This window comes from Lepisosteus oculatus, chromosome 6 (assembly GCF_040954835.1).
Source record: "Lepisosteus oculatus isolate fLepOcu1 chromosome 6, fLepOcu1.hap2, whole genome shotgun sequence".
In the NCBI taxonomy this organism is placed as follows: Eukaryota; Metazoa; Chordata; class Actinopteri; order Semionotiformes; family Lepisosteidae; genus Lepisosteus; species Lepisosteus oculatus.
Genome location: NC_090701.1, coordinates 13,697,375 through 13,711,320, shown reverse-complemented (window position 1 = coordinate 13,711,320; position 13,946 = coordinate 13,697,375). Strand labels below are relative to the sequence as shown.

The 13,946-nt window shown below is 36.1% G+C and overlaps 1 protein-coding gene across 1 annotated transcript in view; it reads left to right on the top strand.

The window, feature by feature from the left end:
- Nucleotides 1–13,946, top strand: part of adarb2 (adenosine deaminase RNA specific B2 (inactive)) — a 219,921-nt gene that overhangs the window by 122,858 nt on the left and 83,117 nt on the right. The window lies entirely within an intron of this gene.

Here is a 13,946-nt window from a genome sequence, read left to right as displayed (position 1 = left end):
ATTTTTGATTAGGTAATCAAAAAGTTAAATAGTTGAAGTAGGCAGCTGCGTCAGCATGCATAGGCTGCAAAGGAACAAGGTGTCAGCCTAAGAAGGCTCCACAGCAGAAACCTTGTGTTTCTTTTCTTCTCTTTTCAGCATGGAATAAACCTTTACTTGATGATTAAACCTTTACTGGATGATTCTATAAATGGCTATGAGTTACGCAGAGATCAAATGTTGTCTTAAAATACAGAAATTATGTCCTGTGTTTCTTCTTCCGCGTAACCAAAGCTTCTCCTGTGCTACCTGTGCTTTATCATTCAATGTCTTTCCCTTCAAATGTGAGGATGATTTCATAATGGTACAGTAACATTTTTAAAGTCTGCAAAATCACATATATTAAAGGAAAATCAAGTTATTACCATTTCTTTGAAAATTTTAATCTGAGCTTTTTTTCTCACAAAACACCAGATTCACATTTTACTCTCCTTTGTGTCTGCAGCTCAAGATTGAACCAAGGAGATTTAAGATCACTGAGTGGCATTGCCATCCGTCCCTCTGTTCTTTATGATGAACCTGATCAGCAGATTTTACAGAGCTATTTAACACAGCTGGATGCAGCTCAGGGTGCTCCCACATTGCGAGGATTCTCCTGTCTCCTGCACAGTTTGGGTTGGTGTGGAGTTGTGAGGGGAAGCAATACAGCCAATCTCACCAGTAGCAGTCAGTTGTGTTTAGAACCATCCAGAGTGGACATATTTCTGATCAGTCCGACCAGCTGCTGGTGGAGCATTGACCAGAGAATAGGAGTCAAAGAAGGATGCAGTTTTGAGCTTGCTCTTTGAGAAACTACACAGCATCATCTTGGTTACGGCCACTTGCAGTCTAGTTGGTAGATACAGGAAGACAGATAGACAGCACACACATACTGTAGGTTACAACAATTTACATTGCTTTTCGCCATTATTAATGCTTTACATTATCGAGGTAAATTTTGGAGGAATGGAAAGCGAAGTGGATAAAGGATTGCATGGATGGAAACAGAACAGCCATTGCATAGTTACTTGATCCTTTTAGGGCACCTTAACTGTGGGATTTTGCATTTAAGGAAACAGTGGGTGCTGGATGCTTCACTTTTTTTTTTCAAACACAAACATGGAGTTAAAATATGAAATGTTCAGAAATTCTTTTGTAATTCCATCAGTAGAATTTGTACTGTTGGGATCTTATTTTTATATTTGACTTATGGAGCTAATTCCTTTGGATACAAAAGAAGGAAAAGGAAGTGGTTTCCTTGTTCTGTGTTAGTGAATGAAGCAAAGTGCCAACATAAAGCAATTAATTTCATTCTGCAAACGCTTTTTTGAGAGCTCCACACTTTCCTTTGTTGCTTTATCTCATGACTATGTATCATTCACAACCAAATTTCACCTTGTTTTTAAGAAGGTGAATATCATATTCTGCTTGCCTCCTAAACCTCTTAACAAGACAATCCCTAACATGTAAATACTTTACTTTGTAAATTAGATAAACACAGTAGACTACTTGTTATCATTCTACTACAGCAACCCATAATGCACACAATTCTTGTATGAAGACAATTGTAAATTCCTGAGTCTTGTGGATCAAAGCTTTCATAAATATTCAATAAAAATACTTCGTATACCATGCATGAAATCTGTCATTTATCAGTGGGGAAATCATGAGCCGTGAGCCTGTTGCAAAAAAAAAAAATTGCGATTAACTGTTTAATGATTGTAAATTGCATAGGGTTTTCATGCAAACATGATCAGATGAGCTTTTTGCATCAGAAATCAAATTGCAAGGATGGAAGCATGAAATGTTGCATAAGTGGACTGTTCTACTGTAAAGTATATGTCATGTATGATGGTAGGAGAAGGGTAGGATTTTATGGTTGCAGGTGTAAAAACTGTTTTCTTTCACACAGAAAAATAAAGCATTCAGTTTGTTGCTGCCTTTTTAGCACAGGCTTCTTACAGTATGTACTTAAAGATTTTCAGAAGTAAAAATGGCTCTTTATGTGACGCTGGGACTCACAAAGCAGTTTGAATGCTTTAAGCTTAAGTTACAACTCCCATTATTTTTTCTTTTAGCTAAATTATTTGAGAGCATTGCCATCATTGTTTGGCACTTTCCCTGTTGACTGCTAGTTCAGAGTCATTATCCAAACATGTTAGCTGAGGCCTCTTATGTTGCACTCATCTTAGTCAAGTATATTTTTTTTACAAGAGCCCTGTCATCCTTTTTGCTATGGAACTGAACATAAACAGCAAAGGTATATTTTCTAATTGACCAAAGGAGCTTGTACATTTTTGTTTCCTCCAATTAAGTCTTTGTAATCTTGCAATGAAGCTTATCAAGAAGACACTCAGTGTTCAAGCACTGCTTTGAAACCGCCTTTGTAGCAAACTTACGATGTCTCCACTTTCCCTCATTTTAAACTAACATTTAATCCAGTTTTGTAATTTTGATAACACTTTTAGCTAATCTCTTGCTTAAGTTTTCTTTGTGCTGTCTACAACTTCAAAGTACTAGAATTAAAATGAGGAGCAATTTTTAAAATTATTTCTTGACTTGTCACACATTGTACATTTATGGGATACAGTACTACACCTTATTTAAAACATAATGGGATTTTATAAATAAAATACATTTAAAAGTTAGCTTCAGTTAAGCTCTACTGTTCTCCCTTTACTTTCTAACCAATATTGATAATTTTCCAAAATTAATTTTAAAAGAAAGAGAAAACATTATTTTATTTCATATGAGTTGATCTTAATTATGTTCATTGTCTTACCTCCACCTTGATTTGCACCTGTAATATATCCATTACAGTTGCTGTGGAACATGAAGTTTTAAAAATGACCCCTAACACACCTTTTACAATGCTTCATGACAAATAAGGTCAAGCATTTTTGGCCCAATGTATTGCGATACTCAATACAATACCTGGCATCAAAGATCCATCTAAATTCTGAAGCCTTGTAAAAATATGGATGTCTTAATCATATAGATTATACAGTAGATGTTGTTCTGTCCTCAAACACAAAACTGGTAGGATTCCCCTATTTTTGCAAAAGCTGCTAAAGATATGTGATGTGAGTGGGCAATAAAGCTGATTGTATCTCATTAATGTCACCATGTGAAGTGCTGTATGATTGGCGATTGCCATCCCCAGTGATAGAATTAAACGGCAGGAGGGATTAGGAATGCTGCCCGTATCCTGTTATGAGCAACCTAAACCACTGGCCTTGGCAAAGATCAAGATAACACATGTAAAGCAGATGGTCCTGCTCTTCTGTCTTCTCTGCCGTTAATCAGGTGCTAAATATCAGCCCGTCTGCTCTTTTACACACCCACATGCCACGCATTACTACCACCTGTTTGCCTGCAACGAGCCTCAACTGTCCAAAGACAGTACAGCAGCTTCGGAATACATTGGTTCATTCCAGTGTAAGAAAAAAAAATCAGATATTCATAGACTCTAGCGCTCCGCTTCATCTCCATTTTCAGAACTGGAAAGTAGAGCAAAAAAATGCAGGAAAAGAGTTTGTTTTGTTTTTTTTTAATGAAAACTAGAGTTTAACCATGAAAGCATTTGCTTTCATGTTACATCACTACCTTGTCGTTTAATTACAACAAGGTTTGTAATGATTGTTAACACTCCAGGTGAAGTCCAGATGAAAATAAAAAATACTTCTTTTTTTTATATTGTGAGTGTGTGCATGTCTGTGTGTGCCCTGAGATGGACTGGGATTCCATTCTGCACATATACTGGCTTGTGCCCCTTGCTGCGATAGACATTGGCTCCCCTGTGGCCCTCGACTGGATAACGTAGTTACATATTGGATGAATGTTTATTTGTTGCTTATTTTATTTCTTTTGAAAATATCATAATAGCATCAGAATTATTTGTTTATAAACTCAGGCTACACTTGACTATGCTATACTGTATATCACATAATAATAATAATCCAACAAATATTGCATATCACCCAAACAATCATCTATCCATTTTCTAACCACTTTATCCAATACAGAGTCAATCCACCCCTGAAATTGGGCCCAGGGCCCCAGCTCTGTGAAGGAACAATGCTAACCACTGTGCCACCATGCTATCTCCGAAACACTACAATACAATATCATACTATTGTATGGAAAATACATTCATTTAGTGCTTGCTTTATTTCTTTTGATAGTAGCATCAAAATTATGTGTTTGTAAACGCAGTCTTCACTGGAGATTGTATAATATTATATATCACATAATAAGACAATATCAATATCGCAAAGATATTACTCAATCCTTTTTTTTTAATTTAGCTTTTTAGTAGCTACGTCAAATGCATATGATGAAGTTTAATGCATTAATCAGAGTGCAGACTGAAGCATTGATATGCATTTGAAATGAGAGTTTTTTCCCCTCCTGTGACTTCCACCGAAGCTTAATACTCAGTCCAGAGTAGAGGTAAGTCAACGGCTCTTCCCTCATGTTTTAGTGTCTCAAGTTATTCATTTGACCCATTTGTTATGTTGATCTGTGGGGAAATCTGATGGGGCTCATTGCCTTCTTTAGTACTGGTAGAAGGAGAGGGAGCTTATCCTCTCTAATAATTTGTACTGGCACCCTCCTGGGAGTGTGGTTGTCCGCCATGTTTACGAGTCTAACCCAGATTTCTATTTTCTTTTGCTGAGGGAAATAAATTACTCTGTCCTCTCTCCCCCAGTTCTAGGAGGTCCGGTGTGTTGAGGGAAAAATATATTCGTATACTGCTATTGTAGCTTAGTCTAGAAATAAACTGCACATAAATTCAGCAAGCGCGCAGCCTGAGTGATTTTATAACAGACGTAAGTTACACCAGTCAGGTGTGTCTTGAAAAGATTTTTTAAGTATTATGCTATGGTTAGGTTCTCCTTGGAATGTTTTGCAAGAATTTCCAAGAAACTTAATCCAAAATCAGATAAAATTTTGATTGATTTATATTTGTCTGCCCTTTATGAAGCATATATTTTCACACAGGTGAACTGCAAGTATTTCCGTTCATATGTATTTGTGAGATTTCATTTTTGTTTATATTCCTCTAGATAAAGGATATTGCAAACTATTTATGAAATATGTTTGGCAAAAAATAAACACCATTCTAAAATATTTACTTAACAAGATCTGTACAGTGTAAGTGATTGATTAATCGGATCGTCCATGCCTTCAAACAAATGGCAAAGGTCCTCAGTCCTATTTCACAGTGTGTAAGATGAGACACCAGTCCCCTAGGACTATCAGGAGTGTTCAACTCCCCACAGCAGCAGATGATCCCCTTTGATTTAGGGCTTTGTTGTTTTCTTAGCTATGCAAGATGAGTGCTATGAGATATCCATAATGTAAGTTTAAATTTTGGGTCAGTTTCTTGTCATTAAAACCTTAATTCCTGACATACCATCAAAGGAACAGTCTCAACGTCTCCTGTTGTGATCCATTTTAATTGAGCACCAGTGCTCTCTCTCTCTAATGGACTCTGTATATCTCTATAAAATGAATCTACAACAATGTTCAAAAGAGATTTCTCATTAGAAGTACATTGAAACAATGAAACAATGAAAATGTATGAAATCTTTCACAAAACTAAGAGCAAGGTTAAAGTATGGCATACCCAGTAGTGTCTTTTTGTGCTCTTCAAACTATGAAAAAAAGTTTAATTGGAAACCTGATGATTGTGTCATTGGAATTTACAGTATGTAATTAACAATGACTAACCAGGTTTCATATTTATAATATCTTACATGTTTTCTACTTAGATCTGAAATGCAAATTTCAGGCCCTCATTGCCCTCATTGGCTCCCATCACTAAAGAATACATTAATTGTAAGACATGCTCTGCATTAATAGGATGTTTGTTTAGCATATTTGCCATTGGTCTGAGTAAAGGAAAAATGTTTCTCCTTGAACAGATTAGTGAAAAGTCCTGTTTATACAATCAGCTTTGCAAACACACTGATCTTATTAACACATTCCTTTTGCAGTTACTATTGCTTTTTAAACATGAGTGACTACACAGTACAAATAATTGATTAACGCACAATGACTTTAATTCAAATATACAATGAGAAAATTGCATGCCATGGTTGCCATTTACCCAGAGAGCCATGTAGACATATAGTACAATTATTTTACTGATCCCCAAGGAATGGAAAAGGTCAAAATGTTTGTTAATGTGACCAGCACAGACAATATTATACTTTAACTTATGAAACGTTATGGCAAGGGGGGGAGGGGTAAACGTAGTATCTGTTACATGTATCAAAATAAAAAGGAGGTAACCACACCTTTCTTTATCCAATCATACAACAGGGCTACATTGTAAAAAGTGCCTGGTTAATTCTGTTATGATTTTTGTTTGTCATCAATCCAATCACAACAATGGAAGAACATTTTAAAAACACTTTGTGGTTTCTTTAAGGAGGAATATTCCTGAGTACAGTGATATACAGTAAACTGCAAACTGTAAAATCCTGCATTCATAGAGTGCACTGGTTTTTCCCTCCCTCCAAAGGCATGATGACAAGGTGAATTGGTATATCTAAATTGTCACTGTATCAGTTTGTTTGGTGGGTGTGTACTGCAACAGACTGGTGTCCCACCCATGCGGTAGTCTAGCTTCCTTTTTTTAATATCAGGTATTCTATAGTCTCTACAGCAAACACATTGTGATCCTTCTTTGTTTTCTGCATGGAATTAGCTCTAAAGTTCCATTAATATTTTACCCATTACTGAAAGGCTTTATTTAACATGCTATGATAATTGTTATAGTCAACAAAGCAGTTTTAAAATGTTCTGTGGATGCTTTTGCATAGACTGCAATCAAACCACTCAAACTAAATAATTATGCTAAATTTGTAAACTGAGCCTTCTCATTAAAATGTGATCTTTAAAGACCTTAACAATGTACAAGTATTGCAACAAAGTTCTTTTTTTTCCCCCACAGTCATCTGAAAGCACTTCAAGCTTCATAAATCCGAATGATGAAACTGTCTAGGATTACTGATTTTTTTACTGGAGTGAAAAACTCAGTTAAAAAAGCACAAATATAAAAGAAAAAGTAATCCACATTTCAAATTTAATAAACCAGAAGAAGGAATTGAGTACTTAAAACAATTTCCTCCTTATAATTTAGAAGTGATTTAAGCACAATCCCCAGAACACTGTTGCTTTGTGGTAACGTAATAAATCACACTATATATCAGGTGTGAATAAACTGATAATACCTTCACAGTTTTTCTGCAAGTACTCCCCCTCAAAGTAAATGTCAAAAATATGTTCCTCCTTTCAAACAGAATTAAAAAGCTCTCGAGATCTGGTTTCGCAGGACTGAATTTGATTTTTACATCGAGCGATTTGTAATCTAATGGAGAACAACATAAGTATTTCCAATTTAAAGAAAATCCATTCCTGCCCTGTGCTGCTCTTCTCATATTGCTTTCTTATGTTATATCGGTGAGAGAATGCCAACTCTGGACACACACTGTAACCACCCTGTAATACTTTTAGAGATCCCCATATTGAAGCAGTTAGGAAAGTAATAGCTGTAACTGAAAAGAAGTGACATTCAGTCATAGAGATTGCATTCTAGCTCATGGCAATAAAAATATATATATACTGGACTACTGAACTGTGTTAGTGATACACTGAGAGGGCCATATTTACTAACCAGTTACAGCTGCTCTGTGCATACCCTTGCTTCTTTTTTGATTAAAGGAAAGTGAAGAGAAAGCTTTACATTTACATATTAGTTAATTTTTGAAAGTTTTGAAGTGTACTCCTGCTTTCAGAAGCAAGATCTATTTTTTTAGGATCCAATCATTAAGGTCAGTGCAATTAAAACTTATGCCTCCTTCTGTAATGGTGGCCTTTTTCTAACCCAGTCATTCTTTGATCTTGGTAATACTGCAATATACATATTTTGTTTTACTTTCCTGTTCTTTTTAGACCTGATATTTTTTAATATTAAAACAGATTTACAATCTTAGGCTTTCAGAACCATTCCCATTAAGCTCTACGGGGGGGAATGCTTCTTAAAAATCTTGATGATGATCAATTGGATGAATTTAATAAAAAAAATAGAGAGCAATATTCAAAGTTTTTTATTGCAGAGAAAATAAAAAAAGTATATTTAGTATTCACACATAATGCTATAGCACACACATTCAGTTAATAGATAAAAATCAATTTCAAGTGAAGTGGTAATTAAGACAAGGTTTCTCATAAAAACTGCCCTGACAGTATGTATTTAGGGTTGCACCTGACTAAGGGGAAGAAGGACTAGGGAGAGAGATAGGAAACAGTATTCAGTGAATCTGGGACAGAACCCTAATCTTTCTGTTGTGATGTATCTGACAGCAAACAATAGCAATCCTAATAAAAGCACAAATGGTTACGTGCAAAGATTCTGCTGACTCATTCTTCAAAGCTCACTGAGAAGGAAGATACAGTATGACAGATCTCTTAAGACATACATCTCTGGAGGAGCTGGACAGAGGAGTAAGTTCAAGTTTAATCAGCTGGTTGGAAGAGCATAGACAGAAGCGGCCTGATCAACTAAACTAAGAGGTTTTAGTTTTGTTGACACCATCTTTCTAGTTTTTACAGTTCAAATATTTAAGCACAGGTATTAACACAAAACATCCTGTATACTGTTCGGGGTGATAATGTTATCACTTTTGTTTAACATGTTCTTGAATTTAATGTTTGGTTTAATGTCTGTACAGTGCTGGGTAAAACTACTTTAAAAAAGTAGTCCATTCCATTTAAAAGTCATTGTATGTAATTGATTACTTTTTAAATGAATAAGAAGTAGGAGAAAATTGCTTTTAAGACATAAGGTAGAAGTACACACAGAAACTATGCAAATGACTTGGATCAATGTATGTGATTACTAAAGTCTTTGTGAAAGTAAAAAGTAATCCCTTACACAAGTTACTGTTAAAAGAATACTATATCAACACGCCTAATAAATCCAGGAAAAGCTCATCAGGAGAGCAAGCTCTGTCATTGGGTCTGACCTGGACCCCTTGGAGGTAGTGGCTGAGAGAAGAATGATGTCCAAACTAGAGGCCATCATGGACAACTTCTCCCATCCCCTCTATGACAGGCTTGCAGAAATGAAGAGCACGTTCAGCAATAGACTGATTCATCCACGATGTGACAGGGAGCGCTACAGGAGGTCATTCTTGCCAGCTGCCATAAAACTGCAGAACGCATCCACCTTGCGTCTGGGCAGAGGCAACATCGACAGTGACCTGTTTCTGGACTGAACGCATCTACACATCTACTGCTACATCTGTTCTCTTTCTTTTTCTTTTTCTAGCTTACAAGCATTTTTTGTGCAATATATGCCAGGGACCTGTGCAAAACATGTATATCTATATTTATATCTATATTTACATCTATATTTATATTCATACGTGTGATACGATTTTTCTGTGTACTGTTCTGTTCTAGTTTGTTCTTTGTGTGTCCAGACTGTGAGTAACTCTTGTATTGTATTGTATGTATTGTTCTATTATTATATAATTTGTTACACTGTGGCTGTGTTGTCTGTGTTAAGCTGCTGTTGCACTGCAATTTCCCTCACGGGATCAATAAAGTATCTATCTATCTTAAAGGCAGCAATATCCTGAACCAATAATCCTGCTTCAATTAGAAAGTGGGGCTCACAGCTATCTCTAGCCCGAACTGCCCTATCGGTTGCTTGACATCCACCATTCCTCCCAAAGTGATCCACTGCAACATTTGCTCTTTCTGGGTTTTCTTTTTACTACTTTGATCATCTTGCTGTGTTCACTACCTCACACTCCTGGAAATCTCCTTTGAGGTCTCTGAAAATCTGGTTGTTTTAGGCAACAGAGGACCTGTACAATGTTATATGTACAGGTGCAGAGCCTGTACACCTAACATTTGGAAGATTTCGGCAACAATCTTTCTTCAGCCTTATCAATGACATAATAGACTGTACAGTGGAAGTAATGACTTTAGGGAGAATTATATCTGCAATTTTTAAGTAGCTACAGTGACTGCCGTTTCAGACAGTCAGCTGTGCAGTGAAAAATCCTGGCACAGACTTTACATGTGTTGTCCCTAACCCTGCAGCCCTGTTTCAGTGACACATTTAAACAGCTGGACCTGGTGTGGACGTTTGTGCAGTGGACTTAACAGAGAAGTCCCTAGTAAAACAGAACAGGAGAACTTGAAGTCCATTTAATAAATAATAATTGCTTACACTTATATATTGCTTTTCTGGACAATCCACTCAAAGCGCTTTACAGGTAATGAGGACTCCCCTCCACCACAACCAATGTGCAGCATCCACCTGGAGCCAGAACGCTCACCACACATCAGCTATAAGGGGGAAGGAGGGCAGAGAGTAATGAAGCCAATTCATAGAGGGGGATTATTAGGAGGCCATGATTGGTAAGGGCCAATGGGAAATTTGGCCAGGACGCCGGGGTTACACCCCAACTCTTTTCGAGAAACGCCCTGGGATTTTTAATGACCACAGAGTCAGGACCTCGGTTTTACGTCTCATCCAAAGGACGGCGCCTGTTTACAGTATAATGTCCCCATCACTATACTGGGGCATTAGGACCCACACAGACCGCAGGGTGAGCACCCCCTGCTGGCCCCACTAACACCTCTTCCAGCAACCTTAGTTTTTCCCAGGAGCTCTCCCATCCAGGTACTGACCAGGCTCACACCTGCTTAGCTTCAGTGGGTTGCCAGTTGTGAGTTGCAGGGTGATACGGCTATAGTATACAGTATACTATAGTAGTTCAGGTGGGTAGCTGCGTCAGCATGCTTAGGCTGCAAAGGAACAAGTAATAGGTTTATTCCATGCTGAAGAAGACATTGTGTTTTCTTTCTTCTTTTTTTCAGCATGGAATAAACCTATTACTTGTTCCTTTGTATACTGTAGTATATACAGTAGTACATTCGAAATAATGTTCAGAACTGTGCAACTAAGTTACTGTGCCTGTTTGCAACTTGGTGCCCCTCTTGATCTGTTAGCAAATCAGTGTTGTTGATATTTGTCTCCTCAAACATGTAAACTCAGCTGCCACAAGAGAAACACAATGAACACTGCTTGCATTAAATGTTTTTTTCATCTCTCGGTCAAAGTCTTCTTGAAAGTTTTGAAATGACAATTGTTGTACAGCTGCAGCCAATACCATCAGTCGGTGAGGAAACTGCAGACTTTTTTTTTTGGTATGTCAGATAAATGTTAATACTCCTTTTAAACTTCACAGTTCCAAATCACTACACTATTGGAAAGCCATAGAGTAGACATAATTTCTTTTAATATTCATAATTCATAATTTCTTTTAATTTCTTCTGTTTGAACAGGCTTTCAGATGTACAATGTGGTGGTAAGAGTAAGCCATCAAAATATACTACTATATAAAGGTTAGATTTAAAGCATGTACAATAGATTATTAATTACAGTATGCTACAGTATGACTCTGTTTGAAGGTTGTAAATTTTCAGAATCTGGCTTCTCTGTTTTCTGACACACAGGTTGTACTGTATCTGCTTAAGCATGCTGCATTCAGATTTCAAGAAATTAGTCTTGTATCAACTGCTTTACCTTAGTTGTACCTTTCATTGGTAGGCTAATGTCATATTTGTTTTAGGTAAGTAGAGAAAAGCATTAGAACTCTGTGGACCTGATCACTTAACTGAAGATGTTGACTAAGTAGGAAGAACCCAAGGCAGGAAGATATAATAAAAAATACATTAAAGAATTGTAAAGCTTATAAAAGTCTTTGCCCAAGAGAAAAAATTAACATCATTGTTTTTTTTTTGCTGCATTTACTTTTTCCTGTCGTTTATGTTGTTGTCAGTGCTTGTTCTAACTGAGCATGAAGTTTATCTATTACGGTTCAAAAGATACCCAAATCACAGGATTAAAAATTTAGAGACACTGCTGTTCTAACCATTAGCTGCTACTCCCTTCATTTAACAGCTTCTAAGACATCCAAAGCAATTCCAATTAATAGCAAGTGTAGATACCACAGCAAGCAGCTCCTTTAGAGTTTTATCCTTAAATGTGGTATTTAATCTTGCAATCTGTCCTTTCAACACGATAGTTTGTTGCTTAATTTTGATAATTGTTGCTTAATTTTCTTGCAAATTAAGTGTCAGAGTATAGAAACTACTGATGTTTTTCCAATAGAAAAATTAATTTAAAAAGCATCATGTCACAACTAAATAAATATTACTGTAGATGAGTTGAAGTCTGTTTTATTCCCAGTTGACACTTGCTCTCGATATTGGGAATGTGCTGTAGTACTGTACCAGTATAAGCATTTAGCATTATCATAACTAAATCTAGAACCAAATTATGTATGTACAGATCATAGTATAAATAGAGTCTATTAAATGTGTTTAAGGCTCTTTTTTCAGTAAAAAAAACAATTGGCATTTTTTCACGTTTTAATGTGCTTTTTTATATTATTAACAAGTTAACAAGCACACAATGAAGTGTTTTAGCCCATTAAGTTTTTCCATATAGGAAAATGCTGATTAGGCAGAATTGCAGATTTGAAGAATTGCTCCAAATGCATTCCTAAGAAATACTGAGCTCTTTTCATTTTCAAATTAAATTTATGTTAATTAAGTTTTTAATTTAGGTACCTGGTGAACATTCTTTCTCTCAAAGTCACCCAAAAAGACATTGTTGTGCTTTGGGTTTTTTATCATTTTTCTCTCTTTGACTCTCTGAATACACTCCGAGGCACTGATTGAATGATTATTTTTTCAAACATTATTAGTAGCTGGTTTTGCCTTCAAAACTTTTATTAAACACATAAAATCCCCTTTGTGTTTGTCGATTATCAACTAGTCATTGTGATCTTTCTAATTAAACTTGTCAACATCAAACTTTAAATAGACTTCATGGCTTCAATCATGTTATTTGTCTTTCAGATAAAGGAGCCCAGTGTAAGAGTAAACATTCATTTTTATCTCTGCTATTGACAGAGACGTGAAAAAGGCACATAGTTTAAGAATAAACTGTGTGCAATAAACAAATCCTACAACAGGTGATATATTGTGTAGCGTGTCAGAGGCCATATGCTTACCACTGAACCCTCTCATCCTTGTCAGAAATGAATTGGCATTTTTGTTTTTATCACTTTTCCTTCTCTTGCTGGATAGTCAGACCATTAAAACTATTGATCATTAAGAAACGTTCAGATCTGAAGGAGCTAATTAAGGATCCGTTCAGCCTGTCAATTTCATTCTGTCTGCGTCAAAACCACTGAACCGAGCAACATCCTTAATAGGAACCTGTACTGCAAACAACAAGAAGACAGGTGCAAGCAAAGCAGTCTGAAAAGAGAACTAGGGACTTCTTTGTAAACCTCTGCTTTATAGCTGTTTAAACCACATTTTATAGCAGAAATTCTAGCCTATTTTATGTCAAACATTTTGAATAGGGAGTCTATAAAGTATTCAGTTTAGTTCTCTCACTCAGAATAGAAAAAGATTACTCTTGAGTTGTCCTACTTTATGTCATGTTTTTTTCCATTTACCCCTTTTCATTTTGATCAATGATGGTGTAATTTAGGTGCCCTCAAGATTGATGTTTATCAAGCCAGTTGTTTATTATAATGTCTGTAATTAATAAACACGCCTGCAAAAGATGTTTTGTAGCAGAATACTTCATACTTTGTATCAGAAACACTTGATTAACAAAGCTGCTTAGCTGAGTCACTAATACTGCTGTGAAATGGACATTAAAATTAACAGAAATGTCTGTACATTTTAGTAACAATAAATAAAATAATAAGTAAATAATACGTATATAGCACTTTACATGTCTAAGCAACTGCAAGTGCCTTGCATGAATTATGTTTTGACTGTGATGGTTATTTGGAATTATTTACCATGTCAAT